The sequence below is a fragment of the Dromaius novaehollandiae genome, chromosome 3, assembly GCF_036370855.1.
Source record: "Dromaius novaehollandiae isolate bDroNov1 chromosome 3, bDroNov1.hap1, whole genome shotgun sequence".
Classification (NCBI taxonomy): domain Eukaryota; kingdom Metazoa; phylum Chordata; class Aves; order Casuariiformes; family Dromaiidae; genus Dromaius; species Dromaius novaehollandiae.
In genome coordinates, this window is record NC_088100.1 from 51,555,503 (window position 1) to 51,574,727 (window position 19,225).

At 44.2% G+C, this 19,225-nt stretch overlaps 1 protein-coding gene across 1 annotated transcript in view; it reads right to left on the minus strand.

Annotated features, from left to right (window-relative positions):
- Window positions 1-19,225, minus strand: part of METTL24 (methyltransferase like 24) — a 68,078-nt gene that overhangs the window by 15,148 nt on the left and 33,705 nt on the right. The window lies entirely within an intron of this gene.

A 19,225-nucleotide genomic window follows, 5' to 3' on the forward strand; every position in this document is an offset into this window, starting at 1 on the left:
TCTGGCCTCCAACTCTTGGGCTGAAAGGCTTTGAACTCTGGGGCGTCTGATGCAGCTGATCCTGCAATCAAAGTGTGTTATTGTTCCTCCACAAATCTTGTGGAATCAAAGTTATGGAGAAAACAAAAAGACCCACCTCACTAAACAAAAACACTAATGCATTACTGTTCCTTATTTTTCCATCACAAAATCCTCTGACAGAATGAAACACTGATTAAAAGTGATTACTCGCACCACAGCAGAGCAGATCTCCATGCACCAGATGCTACAAGCACAAATGGATGGTTCCCAGCCCGGGGACCCGCCAGTGCAGCCCATTAGGAGACAACAGCTGTGCCCAGCACACAAGTGCAGGGGAAGTCCAAGGTGAAATGGATACTGGAAGCAGCACAGGTCACCAGCCGCTCACTGCCAAGCTACTGCTTGAGGCTTTTGCAGGCATCACTGCTCACACTGAGTTAGGAGGAGGAATTCAAAGGAGGAAAAATGCAATGACTGGGCAGAGTTTTATGCGCACCTCCTCCAAAGAATAAGGGAGAGCAGGTGTTTGAGGGGAAACTACAACTAATAAGCAATCACCTTATTTTAATTTTAGCTCATTATTTATTTTTGTAGATAGATATTCATAAAACCAACTCACAGCCAAATGCAACTGAAGGTTGACTTCACTTTGGGATTAGCTGGGGGAGGGAAGTTGTATGTTTTAATTAAAAAAAAAAGAGCATTTCATCAAAATTTCACACCTGGTAGAACACGATGCCCCTCATTCGAGCACCCAAACTGCAGAGTTCAAGGGCACTTGTTTCCTAGAGCAGTTCTGGGGAAACTCCCATGAGATCATGGTTTTCTTGAGCTGGTTCCACCTGAGCTGCTGCTCTTGCCCATCTGCTCACACTCAAGATGTGTTTGAAGTGAAAACTGAAGACTTTATTTAGAACCAGGAACAGTAAAAAAGAAAAAAACCTAAAAACCTGCAGAAATATTGCAGCGTATCAGCAGGCAGAAGTATCAGCAGGTAGTCCCCGTTATATTTGATGAAGTGCCTTTAGTGAGTTGAGTACTACACATTAGGCAGACTCTGAAGAGCTTGAATTTGAAGGCACAGTAATATAGCTGTGAACAGATACACCAAATTATAACATTAAAGGTTTCAAAAGGCCACAGTTTGTTGTACTTTTTTGGGGGACTACCAAGGGACAAGAAGTCAGAACTTGGTCTCATTACAGGACAGCCTTGCCAAATCTAAAAATAGTCGCAGCTAGCTGCTTATGCCGGTAAGTCCTGTCTATCCCACGCTACAGACCCTCACCAGCAGACTTTGCCCTAATCCATACAGCTACATTGGAAAAAGCACCTGTGCAGCTAGAGAAGGGAAATTTGGGTTGGTGGTGTATGAGCATTGCCAAGGCAATTATTTTCCTAAGCCGTGTGATCACAGGGTACCTCACTGGTAGCAAGCCAGCCAGCAATGCCTCTGCTGTGCAGGCCAGGCTGTGACTCATGCACTCCCTCTCCGCAGGACTTCAGGGCATGTTTTACACTCAAGAAGCATCGAACAGCACTGGGACTGCCAGCAGTTCCTCTCCAGTATAAGGAGAGCTCTGCTTAGCAGCGGCTGCAGCAGGGTTAGGGTGAGATGAGCTGCCAGAACTGTGCAAGGGGCCTCTTGCGGCTCCCTCTGTCCCTGGCCTTGGCTAAAGAAAGTGCTGTTCCTTCCTCAGTTTCACTCAAAAATGCATGTAAACACCCTTCATTAGTTTAAAGTCTAAGGAGCAGGTCCAAGACTGTAAATAACTTGACTTTCCACTTGCACAGCTATGGGTAGCTGAGAGAAGGAAGGCTGCCTTGCACAGCAGTCCTGCCACGCTCTTCCTTGTCTCTTACCTTGGGTGACCAAAACCGCACTTCCAAAAGACACCAAACAAGAACTTTTAAGAGACAATTAATTTCAAAACCCATCCCATAGTGCTATGACCTTTAAGCACTAGATTGTTTTGGTCAATAATGGGGACAAAGAAGCGAGGTGACCCCCTACATCGGGAGTCTCAATCTGCGTCAAAGTCACCCCTAAAAGTGACAGGCTGGCAGTGGGGCTGCACATGATCCCTAACGCTAAATTCACATGACAGAAGTTAATGACAGTAACTGCCTGGGCTTCCCACATTCCCACAGGGGCTGTTGTTCCATGGCAAAGGTACTTCTAGTCTGCCTGCACCTGTAGTGCATGTGTCAAGCACATCTGGATGTCCAGAGCTCTGCCTGGACCTTTAGGACAGGTGTCAAGAACATCTGGCTGTCCAAAGCTCTGCAGGCTGCACTGCCCTATTAACCTGTGGGATGGACTAAGCCAGCAGCACTGGCAGCAGAAGGAAGAGGAGAGACACTGAGACAAAAGGTGAAGAGGCTGAGACCAGATGCTGATGGGACTGGGAGTTGGGTGAAACTCAGACAGATTGAGCAAAAGGAGTGTGACTGAGAGCTTGGGCAGAGAATTAACAGGCAGGGCTGGAGGAAGTAGTGGAGGAAGCTCTAATAGGGAGCTATGTGCAAAGCACAGTAGCAGCAAAACATGTTGGCAGCTACAGTGCTCTCCTCCCTCAGTTTTAAGTGGGTCTTTGAAAGAGGACAGAAACTAATGGAAGAAGAGCTTGGTGCTTCCAAATTACAAACTCGTGGGATACTCATAACCTGGAGAATGGAAACATGAGGAGCAATGCAGTACACCGCTTTCTTTTCACGTACACTCAGCCTCTCTGCTGCTGCCTCACCCTCTCCAGCAGCTGAAGAGGGGGGCTGCAGGCACCTTCCCTGGCACAGTGTCTCCTGCCACCTTGGCACTGAGGCTCAGCTCAATGGCAGTCAAGAATTGGCAGTGAGAGCTCTGTGCTCAACTTTTAAGGGACTGTTCTTGTTCCCAATAGAGTAAGCCTGGGACACTGTATAGCTACTCTTGCCTCTTACTATGACCAGGAGCCACACCATGGGCAGGACAATGCTGCTACCAGTGGGAGAATGGAGATCATTAGAGACAAGCAGGGTGAAACATTAGAAGAGGATTGCCTAAAAGGGTAGGACCAAGATCTGCACAAGGCAGCTGCCCTGGAGGGCTTGGTGCTATCCTAATTTCTGATGGGATTCCTACACCACATCAGGAGCTAACCTAAAAGTCAGACTGTTCACAGGTGGCCACTAACTTTTACCTTTCCTTGTTGTCTGAGTGGTTGACTTGAGGCACCTGGGGTCTGCACTAGTGATGTGCAGAAGGCTCACAGCTGCACCAGATCTCCCCGGGGAGCTGTGCTTTGGAGCTAGGAAAGGAGAGTATGCCAACAGGAATGGGATGGCAAGAATCAGTGGATGTTAAGTGCTTGCTGTTTCTGGTTTCTATCTGTAAAACAGGGATATAACCATCAAGTACCCTCTGCAGGGCACATGGGTTGTGACTGTGAAGTGCTGTGACACTTTAGTGGAACAAGCTGTAAAACAGCTGAGGAGGAAACGAAACACTATGTTTTCAGAGCAGGACTTGGAGAGTGGGACTTGAATAAGGTCCACGGTCACACACTGAATAATAACAAGGCAAAAGGCTCTGTATCTGCTCATTAAGGCAGCATTGTGCCTCCTCCGCTCTGAAGGAGGCAGGGGGCCAGTGGAAAATGACTATGGGATTATGGAATTAAAGCATGTATTGTAACACATCTACACGGGGAGAGGGGATGAAGGTTGCACAGACAACCTTAGCTCTGGTATTTCCTAACTTGACTCTGCAACAAAGAGCCTGTCAGTCTCTCCGTAGGTGGGTCAATGTAATAGTTTAGCATAGTGGTCCTTTCGGTTCAAGAACAGGCTGAATGTAAACGATGTTGCTCACGAAACCTCAGCTGAAAACTGCTTCATGGTTGAGCTCGTTTTTACACGCTTTATACATTTAAATAGGTTATTTTTCAGATAGCAACTCACAGCTCCCCCTGCAATATAATTGTGTAGGTAGTTTTGATTCCACCTGGGTACAATTGCCACAGGACTGTGCTGCTAGGCTTCAGAAACCACAGATTTTTATCTTTGTGAGATTTCTGTAACTTTGAAGGAGAGACAAATTATTTGAAACATTTTGGGGGGGGAGGGAAAGAAATGCTACTAGGCTTTTGCGCTTGTTTTCTCAGCAATCTTGCTTTATGGTTACAGTCTGAGGTCTCTTTCTCACGGTGATGTTTCCAGGTATCATCTTCCAGATGTGTTTGTTTTTTCCCTTGTGATGTTAACAGCCTCGGAGCTGCATTGCCTGAACAGCAGGTAGTCTGCACACTCCGGGCTGTATTTGCAAAACTGATCTGAAAAGTGTCTGTTAACCAATGTTTCTGTAGGATAGAACAAGGTGCCATAATTACTGCTTAAACACATACTGAAAAGAAATACAATGCCAGCAGGGGTGTGCTGAATACACAAATCAGCAGCTCTTCATTGCTTTTAGTGTTCTGAATTGTTCAGAGACCAAGAGGAAGGTATCAGTCTCTAAGAAGGAACATCTGTGACTGCCTTCAAGATAAAGTGGCCATCTCATCCCAGACTCTCAATTTTATGCCATGGATGAGGTAAAATAAATGATGGCACGGCTTCATGTCAGAGTATCTGAGTGAATAACAAGCATCCTACTAACACTGAACGTAAGCTTTGTGAAGATTAGACTTCTTAGGAGGGTATTTATCCTGACTGTTAAGAAATGTACTACCACCTTTCAGATGCTTTGATTCAAAATGCCAGTGAAAGGATTAGTACAAGGATCCATAAATTCTGAGCGTTAGTTCATCTGGGAACACAGCTGGACTCTGCTGCTGAGAGTAAATCCTGGAGGGCACTCCCAAAAGAGTGAAAACATCTAGAGTGCCTTAAGGTAAAGACGGCAGTCGACAGCCCACTGATTTTGAGCACTGAGAGACTAAGACCGATTCCTAATATCTTCCACAAACATTATTTCTGAGATAAAGAGGTTTGCTTGGCATTTTCTAACAGAAACTCCTTTGGCATATTGGACAGAACCCATCTAGTAGCAAACTGCAGGGCATTAAAGAAAGGAAAAGATCTCGTAGAGAACAACCATTTAATACAGAGGAGAAAATACTGAGAGCCTTCTGTCACAAAATGCCAGTCTCAGCATGGGGCAGCCTTGCCATGAATTTTTGCATTTTGCATTCAAGACCTTTGACCCCCAGAACAAATTTTAACACTGTCCACTTGTTAGTCTGGATAGGGAAGAGAATCCTGGGCAGTCATTTCGAAAGGGTAACACCGACCTAGTGAAGCCTCCAGAGTCAGCATGGAAGTCACTGCTTGCATTTGCTGTCAGGAGATTATGTTAGACTAACAGCCTTCGGGGGCACATTCCCTTCGCCTGTGCTCTCCCTCCTTTCCTGCCTTTATCAGCCAAAGGTAGATATCAGACCCCATAGGAATGAGCTCTATCACCCTGAGGTATGAGATCTAGTCTCCCAGTCTATGGTGGGAAAGGGTGATCTCTGTAGCTGATAGCTGCTTTGGCTCTGAAGCTGGATAGCCTGTAGAGGCATGTTCCTTGAAGTCCTAATCTCTTGTTTCAAGCTATTTCCACTCAGGACTGAACTACAGAGCTAGTGCCAAAGCTGTCACATATCAACTTGCTAAAGAAAATAAGAAAACTATTAATGACAAAGCAAACTAAAGAAAGACCACAGAAACTTTAAGCCAATCATAATTAAGAAAAGCCCTTTAGCAGTAAAGGGCTGCATAAAACTCGAAGAAACTGCAAAAAAAAGGCCTCCGACTCCATCTCAAATACCTCAGAAAACACGCACTTTTTCTCTGAGCTTGCTTTTCCTTACACAGAAGTCCCAGTAGGAGACATAACCCCATCACGATCACACGTCTTCCGGACAGAGCTGTCCTGTCCCTGGGATCACCCATGCAAGAGGATGCCTCATTCACCTGGGACAAGGAGCAGCTCTCATGGAACAGGAAAGTCCCTAAAGATGCTGAGAGCCTGTCTTTTTGAAACTTTCTGCCACAGCTGACTTAAATGCTAGAAAGAAGTGAAGAGAATTAAACACTAGGAAACAGAAGCAATAGCCTTTTGCCAATAAAACAGTCTCACAGGCAGATGACAAATTTCAGGGGCAGGAAATATGCTTTATCTATGTTCCCACAAGCTGTGTGGTTTATAACGCAATGTAAATAATCATTAAAGATCTTAAAGGGATGCATCAACTTATGAACGATAGGCGTGATTACAAAATATTTTCTCTGTTTCTGTTCCAAATAAAACCTGACTGCAAAAACTGAGCAATTAGAATTAACCAGGTTATCACAGAAAAGTAAAAAACGTGGATCTTTTGTTTTCTCAGTGCTTAGCTCCCTGGAAAAAATACTGCAGCACTGCACCAGCTGCACTCTAAAAACAAGAAGCCCTCTCCTCATGCACAGCACATCATACAGAACAGCTGAAAAAGAATGTGTTTTAGTTAGCGAAGGTTAACATGTACTGTACGGACGCTCATTTCTTCCTTTTTAGGGTAATGACTTGTTACAACTGTGCATTGTTTCCTACAGCAGAGACCGGAGTTCTGTTTGCCTTGATCGTTTTTTGAGATATCAGAGTTAATGGGGATTTCAGGCTATACAATGCCTGTGGGCACCATTTAAAGCTCCCTGCGGAGACCAGTCAATTGAGAGTGAGTAGCTGGAGGAAGCAATTTAGCTGTATTACTTCCAGCACAAACTCAGCATGTGGAAGCAGCAGCCAGGAAAGGCAAAAATGGCAAACGTGTTGCAGGCCAGTCAACCAGCATCGCTTCCTTTCTGCGCAAGCAGCTCTTCAGTGTAAGCCAGGAACGGGGACAGGAGATTTGGTTATGACTTTGAAGCAGAGAAGCAGAGCTCAGAATCACAGGGTCCCTCTGAAGCACAGTGCTGGACTATGGACTTTATCAGAAAAGAGGCTCTAAGACATTACGTCTGTGCTCTGCTTCCATGATACCAAGCTACGATTTTCATATCAGCTGCAGAACAAAATGAACTCTACCCTTTGATGCATGTTTTTCCTCTCCCCACTCCACTAAGTACAATTCTATATTATCACCAGATGAAACTCTAAAAAAACCTGTTTAATCCATATTTTGGTAGCAAACAACTTTGCAGGTAATGAGCTGGTTCTTGAGTGGGGTTTTTTTTTTTTTTGGAACTTAGCTTCTCTCTTTTCCCTTTTGCAGTCTTCCAGCATGATACTCCTCTCACTTTCTTTCTTTGCCCTTTCTTTAAAAACGCAGCCTGTCTCTCTTTGCCAGCAGGCAACTGCTTGGATTTTGGGCCCCCTTTCATTCTGAGCTGAGGCTGTAACCGATGGCAGACAGGACACCACGTAGCTTCGTAGCAAATTGTGCTCCCAACGGCTTGCGAATGCCTCTCTCCCCATGTTCCCCCTAATCAGTGGGAGTGGGAACCACCTCAGCTCTCTCTGAGCCTTCCACTGGGGACATAGAGACTGCTGTGGTCATGGTCAGAGCAATGAGGATACTGAAATCAGGAGAATAATCAGTCACTACAACCAGTGGTATCCAGCCTACAGCTCTCACCCAGCTCCAAACAAAGTAGCACTTCTCTTTTAAACTGCCTCCCTTTCTTCCCACATTCATTTAGATCCCCTTCCATGCTGGTCTTCAAAATAACTGGGACAAACACGTCATTTGAGATTATCAGCTCTAAAGTGTCAGAACCAGCATGTTTTCAAGAATCTACTTAACGTATTAAAGCCATAAAGCTAGTATCTGCAGTTTGGTGCTTACATGGTCTTTGGTCTCTTTCACAGTAAAGGGCGACTATCTTATCAAAGTCACTCATACGATACACATACCGCTGCATCACATATCTGGTGAGCGAGACCAAGCTTTGCTACTGTGCTCTTATTATGGATTCTCCACAGTCTGGGTAGTGATCAAGAAGTCTTTTTTCTTCCAGTTTCAGTGATGTGCTGCCATGAAACTGTTACAAAACAGGGACAGGATACTAACAGTCTCCTTACGCTTACTGCATAAGCTAAAATCCGCCTGGTCAAAGTGCCTCAGAATTATATCAAGAAAACTTATTTAACCTCCTCTGACGGCCAATTGTCAATATAGCAACAGCTTGCCAAAAGCAATAACGGTCCCAGGCAGACAAACGTAACTGGAAAGCCCTTCAGTGAAAGCAGAAGCCATTAATCATGTCAGCAAGGGATCAGTGTCTGGGATCACTGGGAACACTTTCCCCATTCAGCCTCACTTGGGGGCCGCTCACAGAGCGAACCCATGCTGGCATCGCGAGTGACTCACTCCCATGGGCACAGAGCCCCAGCTTTTGGGAGACCTGGTACTTTTATTCTCCACTTCTTCTGTCAGCTGCTGATGCTGAGACATTTTCCACATACCCTTCATCTGGAAGCAATTTCTATTTGAAGACTTACTAGGAAAAAAAGAAACTGTTAAGTCCTGTCAGCTACTCCAGTGGACAGGCAGAGAAGAAGAGGCCTTTTAGCCGGCAGGAATTTTTCTCCAATGTCACTTTACCAGAGGACAAAATAATCTTTGGACAAACAATTGCCACCTGCTTTGGGAGATCAGTGTAGCAGCATGGCCTTAAATCTTTTCTCCCTGTCTGCACTTGGTCAGGAAGCTGCCATGTTTCACCTGTGGCCTTCCTGTCATCAGGCACATTTTTCTTTACCATGAGATTAGCTCTTGGCAGGTTCCCACCTTAACTCACACTGAGCACTGAACCAGAAGCCAGCCCTCCTGTTAATCATCTTCTGGATATAAATTACACGTGTCCCAAAGCCTGAATTGATTTTTGGATAGGTTTGATGGGTTTAGCTAGCATTAAGCTATAATGATCTTAAAGCTAGAGCTATTGAGCTCAACACCTTGCTTAGCCTTGCTACCTAGGAAGAGCAAGGTTCCCATGCAGTGAATCAGAGAATAGGATCCACAAACCCTTAACGTGGAGCAGGCAGTCACTATAAGCAGACAGTGCTGAGGGCGAGGAGCTGGGTTAGCCCTGCCCCTCTGCCAAATCCCGAGCATCTAAGGTCTTGGCCCCCAGTCTCTTTAAACTGAGAGCAGTCTCCAGAGTAGCCAACACTGCAGTGGCAGCTCAACTGGCCGTGCTCAAACTGGCCCCTTCTCAGAGAAAATGAGGTGGAGAGCCACTGTGATGACATGGGGGCTCTTCGACGCACTGCTCAAACAGCGATCTCCTCACCAGCGTCAACAGCCCACAAGTGTGGATGCCTGCTCAGAAACACCGTGCCCCAGCTCTCATTTGCATGGCGCTCTGATGAGAATATAGTTTTCCAGTTTGCACAGCTCTTCTGTTGTACAGAAGACCAAAACAACATCACCTCCTCAGGTCCCTCAATGTGATGATTAGATTGCTGAAGTGGGAGAACTCTCACAGGGGAGCTCTAGAAACTCAGAGCTTAAATTATTTATCAGCCTGATTATCAGCAAGAGTTTCACCCACCGAAGCTAGTGCTGCATACACAGACTTTTTAAAAATTGTAATTATTCCACTAGTGGCAAAAAACCCAGATTGGAAGAGCAGTAATTCTGCACACAGCCCTGGCTGAGTACACAAGTCCTTTTGCAAAGAGCGCATTCAGCCATCTAATCTCACGGGAGAATGTTCCACTCTCTCATCTCCGTAAAGGGGAAAAATCCTTTCATTTCTGCTCTTTTGATGTTTTATGCCAGACTCTGCTGGATGCCTGTGGGAACGGATGTTTACTCAAAAGAATAAATGCTGTACGCTGGACCCTCAAGTCCCTTCATTACAGTGGAACAAACACTTGTAGTTTGTTTATGCTGCTCTACCATTAAGCAAGGGCAGAGAAACCCAGGTCCCTGTTAACAAAATGTAATGTTACCTGTTTCTTACTAGAGGTGAAAGCCAACAGCAGACAAATGCATTAGAAATGCGAAGAAGGGGCCGAGACAAGAGCAGTCAGCATGGGAGGTTTTCAATAGAAAGCAAATAGCTAAACAGTAATTCATCCCAAAAAACATTTGAAGTCTTCTACACTTCCACTAACAAGCATAAGGAACCTGAGGCCGAGCACAGCTTAAGTTGTACAGAGGAACAGTGTGCTTCTCATGCTTACGCCTCGTGTTTCTCACCTTGTCTGCCACTATGTTACTTCCCACCCTCAGCAGCTTGACTGGCCCTCTGGAAAAAGCCACCTGCAGCTATCCCCGCAGCCTGCACCCTTGCAGGGTTGTGTCCTCCCCACACACAATTCACCGAAAGGCAAAAACTGCCAAAAGGAAGCAAGATCTGTGAGTGTGTTCGTGTGTGGAAAGGAGAAGAAAGGGCTCAGACTGTTGTAAAACAGTTGTGCATAACACACAACATTTCAGTTGCAAGACCCTCTGTTGTCATTTATTAATATAGTGCTCACAGGTGGCTACAAAATATAAGTAACTGAAGAGAAGGCTCAGAGTCCCACCTGCAAAAAATGTTTAGCACACCTAAAAGAACTTCTGTTATAGGACAGTAACATGTATGACTGAGTAGTTCTGATTAAATCTGATGGAGGACCTGGTTCTCATCTGCACTTGCCAGAGCACTGAAGTCCTTTAAGATTGAACCCTTTGTGGGATTAGTTTCACTCCATTTCTGGTCCAAGGTGCCAACCTGCTCCTCTTCTGCTCCTTTAGTCACTGTTTGCCTGCCCACTCCTGCTGTTTGCTTGCAATGAGGGCAGGAAGAAGGGAGCATGTTCCTGAAAATGTGTGGAGCAGAACAAGGAGTATCCTGAAGAGCCTACCAGTAATTGCAAGAATTTCAGATTTCATCTCAGGTGGGCAAAAGGGAGGGGAAAAGGAGAGCTACTGTGGCTTTGAGCTCTAGATTTCAGATTTTTGAGAACAGGAGGGATAGTTTAAATTGCCATCAGAATCAAAAATGACAGCAGAAAGAATCCAGATGCTAAGATGAAAGTACTCAGACAAGAGATGTCCAATCCTAATGCAAAGAAGTTGTAAACTAGAGAAGGGGAAACAGGCTCATTGCTGACTACTAGGAGAAACTGGAGACAAATGTGGAAAAAAATAAGAAACATCTACATTTTTTTAAAGAGCTTCTAAGTGCTCTGGATAGGAGATTTCTCTAAAGAACTTGTTAATGTCAGTTAGTCCCTAGAAATCGTGAGAAAGATGGGTGGTGGTGAAAGAACTATGGAAAGGAGGCTGCTCTCGAGTCTTACAAAGTTAATGTAATGTTATGGACTACCATTTTGAGTAGATATTCAACACCTTGGCTGAATTAAAACTTTACACGCTCATGTTACTGTGCTTAAGTCAGTGTTAACGGAGCAAAGCAAGCTAGCTGGGGAGCATGAATACTCAGCTGGTGCCCTGCATCTTGTATCTGGTATCATCTTGTCTCTGTGTGAGGCAGGGGAGAGGTTCCAGAGACTCCTGCTGAATTCAAATTTCAGTGGGAGACAGGAATTGGGAGCAACTGGCTTTTTACAGAAGCAACACACCAAGGATGACTCCGCGGTGCTGCAGTGAGTGCAGTGACTCCTGTGAATACAACCATTTCACACTGAAATCGGGGTATGCTGGTGTTGAAAAGATGATGGAATGGCTTATTAGTGCATTGAATTGTGCCAGGAATTGAATGCAGCTTGTACAGTCCTCTAGTAAAGCTAGAGGGAAAAAAGATTTTGAATACCTAATTTTTCTAAAGGATTTTCCTTAATAACAACAAAAAAGACAACAAAAAAGAAAAGAAAAACCTAAAAACCCCTCTTTCTTCTCTCATTTTTAGCAAACAAAAATATGTTTTGATAGCTATTTTTTTTCTGTTTCAACAGTGAAATATTTTCACTACAATTCAGGCATTGAACTGGCCCTTTTCCTAGAGGAAGAAAAGGCTATGGATTGCACTACATCCAGCCAACATTATCATTAAATGGTCTTCACTGCATGCCTGATAACTGCATACTAAACAGCATCTTCAGGCTGCTCCCTAGTAACATCACTATTCTTAACAGTATCTTGAGAACTGCTCCTGATGGAGAAGGAGGAGGGAATTTAAAGAAGGCAAAAAGAAAGGGAAGGGACCAAGAGAAAACCTTGCAAAGAAATGTGCATGATGCAATTCCTGCATATGGTAGAGACAGCGGGAGAGGTGGTGAGCAGTAAATCAATGTCAAAAGATTTTTGCTTCCAGAAACATGAGATTGTCAAGCCCACTTCTGCTTGCAGCCAAACTCTTCAATCCAGTTATGATTAAAATACTGTATGCAGCAACAGCCTCAGCTGACTAAGCACACACTGAGCAATTACCCCCTTGATTTCATTATCACTAAAATTAAAAATATATATATATATCCGAGAAAGAAGTACTGTGCATCAGGAGCCTGCAGTTTACTCAGGGGCAACCATTACAAGTTTATAGAGGTACAGTTTCCAACTGCAACCAGAAACATCTGCACTTCCACTTAATTTTCAGCAACTGGAGTAATACCCACTAACTCACTGACAGAGCTGCAATTGGAAGGCTCACACACGGTAACAATTAGTGCTAAAATTTCAGCTCTGGTGTAACTCCAAAGAAATTGGTCATGTTACATAGAGAATGAATTTGGCCCAGCACGTACAAACATAACCTCAAAGGGACTGAATGTGTGTTATGGGCAATAAGTCTTGCATGAACTCATAAATCAAATTACTGAGCTACAGGCAGATGCGTATGGTTGAATAACATGCTCTCCCGCGCTTTTGAGTTTTTGCTTTAATGGGATGACTTAAAAAAATATTAGCTTTACATTTTCTAGCTAGGTCACCTGATGTTATCTCTGGCGCTCTCCCTTTCGGCACAATCAGCATGGAAATCAGGCAAGAGACAAGCTTGCAGAACGGAGCAGAAGTGCCCCTGAGCACACTTGGCTCCTCGGGATTATATTTACATGTAAAATTGACAACAAGCTCCTTACAGGCTGAGGACTCAAAGGCCGCTTGCTGCAGCATCTACAAAGGAAAAACTGTCACCAAGATCAAACATTTCAGACAGATGCTAAGTGCAGAGCTGAGTTTGGATGCTCCCTGCACTCGACAGTGCTGCTCTGTGCTTGCCTTGGGGTTGCCCTGCCCCTGCACAGGAGGCCTCCTCCTATATCCGTTCATATCCTTCTGATCCCACACAGACATATGGGTCTGTAGCTGTAGAACACTGAAACAAATTAAAATATGTCATTTTTAAGGATGCACTCCCTCCTCAAGCCAGCCACGGGGCCCCTTGCCTGCCCCCACTGCATGTGCTCGCCTTGCAGACCACATCTACACAGACGGCTCCCCAAATACCACCGACACCGCTCTCACTCGTGCTGGAAAAACACATTAGCAAGTCTCCACATCTTACCCCTTCTTCTCAGGTCTTTCTGGATCTGTTACACGTGCACACATCATCAGTGTGGCTCAGGTCACATCTGCTAGCGTTTTCCCACTACTTGTTAACAAAACAAAAGGCCAAATACACATGCGCTGCACATCACTACGACCGACACACACTGCTCATAGCAGTGTGAGACTCTGACTCTCAGCAACTGTAAACCTGCAGTAAAAATGAAACTGTAAGGCACTTTCTTAATTAAAAACGACTCCAAATGTCCAGTCTGAGAGCTGTTGAAATAATTCTCTGCCAGGAAACTGAGCTAGAAAAGTGAGAATCAAGTATTAGTTCTGTGGGTGTTCCAATAATCTCATATGGCTCTTCTGAGAGGGGAATCGCTTCTTGTAGGTCTGGGGAATTTGTTTCTCATTGTGTTCTTCAGTAATGGAATTTGATCAGACCTCAGCAGTACTGTTCTTGATGACATTCTGAAATGTCATTATTTAAGAAAAAGTCTCACTTTGCCAAGCACATAAACCTTCACTTTTTAAAATCATATACTCACCCCTTCCTTCCCTCCCCAGAAATGGTATTTAGCAATTAGAGAACTGAAATATAAAATTATTGAAGGTTACTGACAATCTTCTGTCACCCTTCTCCTGCTTTAAAAACATGCTCTAAAAAATAAACACCCCTCCGCCACTGTAATCGCCTATATATGCAAAGATACTCATCAGATGAGAGCAGCACTGTGTTATACTGTAACACTGCCGAAGAGCAGTCCATGCAGCAGGACGGAAATTTGCCTTGCTGGTGACAGCTCTCAGTAAGAGCAAGGCTGGCCCCCCGCTTGCTACAGGGAGGCCAGGCAAAGACTGAGTGCATTGTATCCATCCCCAAATTGCAGAAAGCCTCGGCAGAACACTCTGCCCAGGCAAGGGCAAAGTTTAGAGAAGGATCGACTCGCTGAAGGTGCTCAGAGAGAAGACCAGGGAGACTGGCAGCTGCCAGACTCGGCTGAACTCTGCCTCTCTGATACTGGGGCAAGTCACTCAAGGTGGGATGTATCTCACCCAGCCTCCAACATCGAAATCCAAACCAGCCATCCAAACTCCCTTTATAGACCAGCAGGAGGAAAAGGAACTTTTAAAGGGCAATTTGAGATGTGCAACTCACATCATCTGACCTGTTTTAAATAGCTACCCTTGAATAAAATGAACTGCATCCAAAAGATTTCCCTTTTTTTCCCTTCAGTTTACGAGGTCCTTGACAGCTATCTCAAATGTAGATATCTAAGTTAATTGAGATTAGTCCCACACATCTCCGTCTCTTGGCAGGTCATTTATTTAGACTAAAAGCTCTTACAGTTATGGAGTTATATCTACCTGATGCAAAGCGTCCAGTGCTAATGTGAGACTTTACCGTGCAGACTTACTCCTGCTATAAATAGGCCAGGACTAACCATCTGTGCTTTAAAGAATTAATGCTTCAGGATAATAACCCTTTCTGGTGTGCCATGCAGAGACTGGTTTAACAGAGGCAGTCTGATGTGTCCACATAAAAGCAAGTGGGATGATAAGCGGTAGCAGTGCAGATGTTTCCAGGGGAGGAAGGGAAGTAGGGCTGTCACTGCCTGAGCCCTGGCTGAGACCTCATCAAGAATTCTTGATATTGCTCTGATCATTCAGATAGCAGTGGCAAGAGGGGCAGTGAAACACTATTAAGATGTTATGATTTGGAAATGCAGGATCTCTCTTATCAGAGGAGACTTAGAGAGGTTAGTCTAATACCCCTACCAAACCAAAGGCTGTTCTTTATAAATATATCTGGATGGTAAAAAACAGCTGCAGAAAAAGAGCCCTTTAAGCCTAAAGACTATTGATAGCACAAGAAAACCTGCATCTGACAATAACGAGGCTAAAAATCAGATGAAGAGTTTTTTTTCCTTCTAGAATTGAGATTCTGGAAAAGCCCCAAATAAACAAAGTAAAGCAAAGAAAAAAATTAAGCACTTTCAAGACAGAACTCCAAACGCTTCCTTAAGGATTTGTACAACGCAGTGATCCAAGAGATCCAGTCTCATCTGGTGCTGCTGATGCTAAGCCAAATGCACAGAGTACAGATCTGACCTTGTGCCTTCCACACCGGTAGACTGAACCAGGCTGTTCTCAGGCTGCAGCAGCAAAGGCCAAGGAAACACTTGGGCTTCTGAGTCCTGAGCTTAGACTCCAACCTCAGGACAGAGACTGATCTGCGAGTACTCATCAGCCAACGCATAGGTACTCAGGACCTGCTGTGAGTTAAGACAGCAGCTGAGCATGGTTTATAAACACCGCTGGCATCTAGATGGTGGACTTGAGAACAGAAATCTCTTAGTGACTCACACTAACTAACCCCCAGCATCCCTGTGTGACTGGTGAGTCTACCTTTGTGAAAGATAATCATTAAATGATATTGTCTAGGTCAGAAGCAGGGTCAAGAATTCACAGGACTGTTCCGGCCCCAACAATACCAAGCTGCACACAGCAATGAGGAATTGCATGGATTTAATTGCTCCGAAACGTGAAGGTGAGCTTTTTTCAATTTTCATTTTTGTTTCTCAAATCTTCATATAAAACTAACTTATACGATTTCCGTCAGGATTTTAATTCATAATTATTTGTTTACTGCCAACACAGCTGATTTTAAACCAGAATGGTAAATCAATTTTCTTTAATCTTTGCTCTTTCACACTAGTCTTCACAAAACTAGAAGTACAGCACAGAATAGACTTTATAGCATCTGCTTTAGGAGATGAAGGCAAGTGATAAATTACTTGCCTAGGAGGAGATAAGGTTATTAATCAACATGGCTGCAGGATGCAGTATTTTAAAGTTGCACTGAGTATTAAATAACAGGTGAAAGGGAAGAGGTTTTTGCTTTTTAAAGCTTAAATCTAAGCTTGTTCTATAAAATGAAGCTGACGCCTGTTAGCTGTTGTGCAAACAATTCTTTATGCAGAAACCAGTGTAAATTAAAGCCTTCAAATCAAAATCAGGACAAAAAGACTGCTTTGCATTTCTTCTAATGATTATTAGAAATCTAAGAAAGATTTCTAAAGAAATCTAAATCTAAAGATTATTTGAATGGGAAGAGTTGAATGCAACTTTTTGCCATTCTCTGAAAGTTATGCCCACCGGCACTTCCTGGTTAAATGTAGATTTTACTTTTCATTCTTAGGTTCTCCTTTCTAGTTTAATTTGTTTTCCAGGAAAGCATCTCAGCCACTTACACAGTTCCACAGTGCTGTCCTCTGTCACCAAGGCATGCAAATTCCTGACTCACAGCACTTACTGATGGCATCACAAGAGGTCTGACCTACAGAGCTCCAGAAGGAGGAAAACTACTACTGAATTAAGAGTCTGCATGTGTGAACATGCATGATTTATTTGTGAATATACATTCAAGATAGAATGAACTCTCTCATGCCACTGCCACTCAGGGCCTCTCTGTCAAAAGTTTTTAATTTTGCTTTGTAGCACAACCCTTAGAATACACGTAGTAGCCAGGTTTGAATTTCAGGTTAAGTCTTACGGCTTTTTGGAGAGAGGTGTTATGCTGGAGCCTGGGGAGGGAGTTTACATTTCAGTACAGACTTTCCCTTATATTTTACTGCATACTAAAATCTGGGCTGCACGGAACATAGCCAGCTTCCAAGGAGGACATCAATACTGTATACAAAGCAAATCTATATTGGGACTAAATAAATGGTTTCTTTAGACAGCTGAATCAGCCCTATTGTAACAACTGCAATTCAGACTGATGTCCGCTTGCAAGAGGATGGAACCAGCTGCTTCCTGTGACTAGGCTAGAAGAGCACTGGAATATGTATCTGACACTGTCTCCCACAACTGCTCTTGTATCTGAGTTAGGACATTACAATCTGGATGAGTGGACAACCAGTTGGGTAAAAAACTGGTTGGGTGGTCAGGCTCAGAGGGTAGTGGTAGATAGGTCATATTCTACCTGGAGGCCAGTTACAAGAGGAGTGTCACAGGGGTCTATACTAAGATTTGTCCTATTTAATATCTCTATCAGTGGCCTGAAGGAGGTGAGGGACTGCATTCTTGCCAAGTTTGCAGATGACACCAAACTGGTGAGACCAGTCACTACACTCAAGGGCAGAGCTGCCATCCAGAGGGACCCAGACAGATTGGAGGAATGGGCCAACAGGAACCTGACAAAATTCAACAAGGACAAATAGCAAGTCCTGCACCAGAGGAGGAAGAACTCCCTGCAATGATGTGGGCTGGGGACTGCCTGGCTGGGCAGCAGCTCTGCAGAAAAGGTGCTGGGGATCATGCTGCAAAGAAGGCCAACAGGACTTGAGGCTGTATTAGCAGAAAAACAGCCTGTAGATCAAGAGAAGTGATTATCTCCCTGTACTAAGCACTTTTGTGAACACATCTATATATTGTGTCCAGTTTTGGGCCCCCTAACACAAGAAGGACAATGTTAAACAGAGGTGAGTTCAGCAGAGAGCCACCAAGATGGTCAGGAGCTGGAGCACTTGCCCTCTGTGGAAAGGCTGTGAGAACAGAGCTTGTTCAGCCTGGGGAAGAGAAAGATTTGGGGGGACCTAAGAGCAGCCCCCCAGCACCTACAAAAAGGTCACCAAGATGACACAGCCAGGCTCTTCAGCAGCACATGGCAGGAGGACAAGAGACAGCAGGCATACCTTGAAATGAGAGGTACAGACTGGCTATTAGGAAAAACTTTTTCACAATGAGGACAGTCAAGTAGTGCAATAAATTGCCAGAAAGGTTGTGCAGCCTCCATTTTGGAGAAAATTCAGGGGTTTCCAAGACCCAACTGGATAAAGCTGTGAGCAACCTCATCTGACCTCACAGCTGACTTCTTTTCTTTGAGCGGAGGCCTGGACTACAGACCCCTCAAGGTCCCTTGCCAATTTGAATTATCCTGTGATCGTATATGAAGGAAGTTCCCAGCTATCCCTAATCCACAGGGAATACCAGTACTGTAGCATCCTACCCCAGTAGTCTGTAGGAGAATGTGAAGGAACTAGCTTTCAAAAAGTTGAACTGTACTACAATGAGAAATAAAATCTTAAGCAGTCAGTGGTTTTCTCCTTTTTTTTTCCCCCCACTATCCATCAGCAGTGCATTACAGAGTGCACATATTCAGCAACTGCCTACGCCAGAATTGAAAGAAAAAAAAAAAAAGATGAGAAAGATCAATTTTGGCATCTTTATTCTTTCCTGTGGCCAATAAAATGTTATTCTCCTCAGAATATATACCCGTAAATTTTCAGTCTAGATTTTTGTACCAGAAAACAGCACTCTGACTATATCTTTTGGAGATCATTCCAGTGTTTACAAAATTTCACTCTCTAGCAATTTCTCAAAATACTGACTGCATGCTTCTGTTCTCAGTCTCATCCTAATATAGTGCAAGTTAATCCCTCTGTCTCCATGCTATTTACACTCCTCAGAGAAACGGAGGACTGTTATGTCAAGTAGCCAATTAGACAGACCATGTTCTCTTAGTGTTTCCTCAAATCCACTCTAACACCAAAAAAAGCATTCGTGTTTCTTGTCATAATATCAGAGTGGCTTTCCATTTCTGGGGAAGTGGTCCCAGTACTGACTGCAGAATAGCAGGTGAAGTCTCATCAGAGAGAGAAATGAGCCCCCTCAGGTTTTCTTTGATGTTGTTGCACACAAAACCCTCAAATTGCATGTTTTCTTCTCAAGGTTACAGTGACAAGAACTACAGGACGCCTTGTCTGTCCTCTCTTCATCAGCCTGATGCAAAGTCCCTGACATCA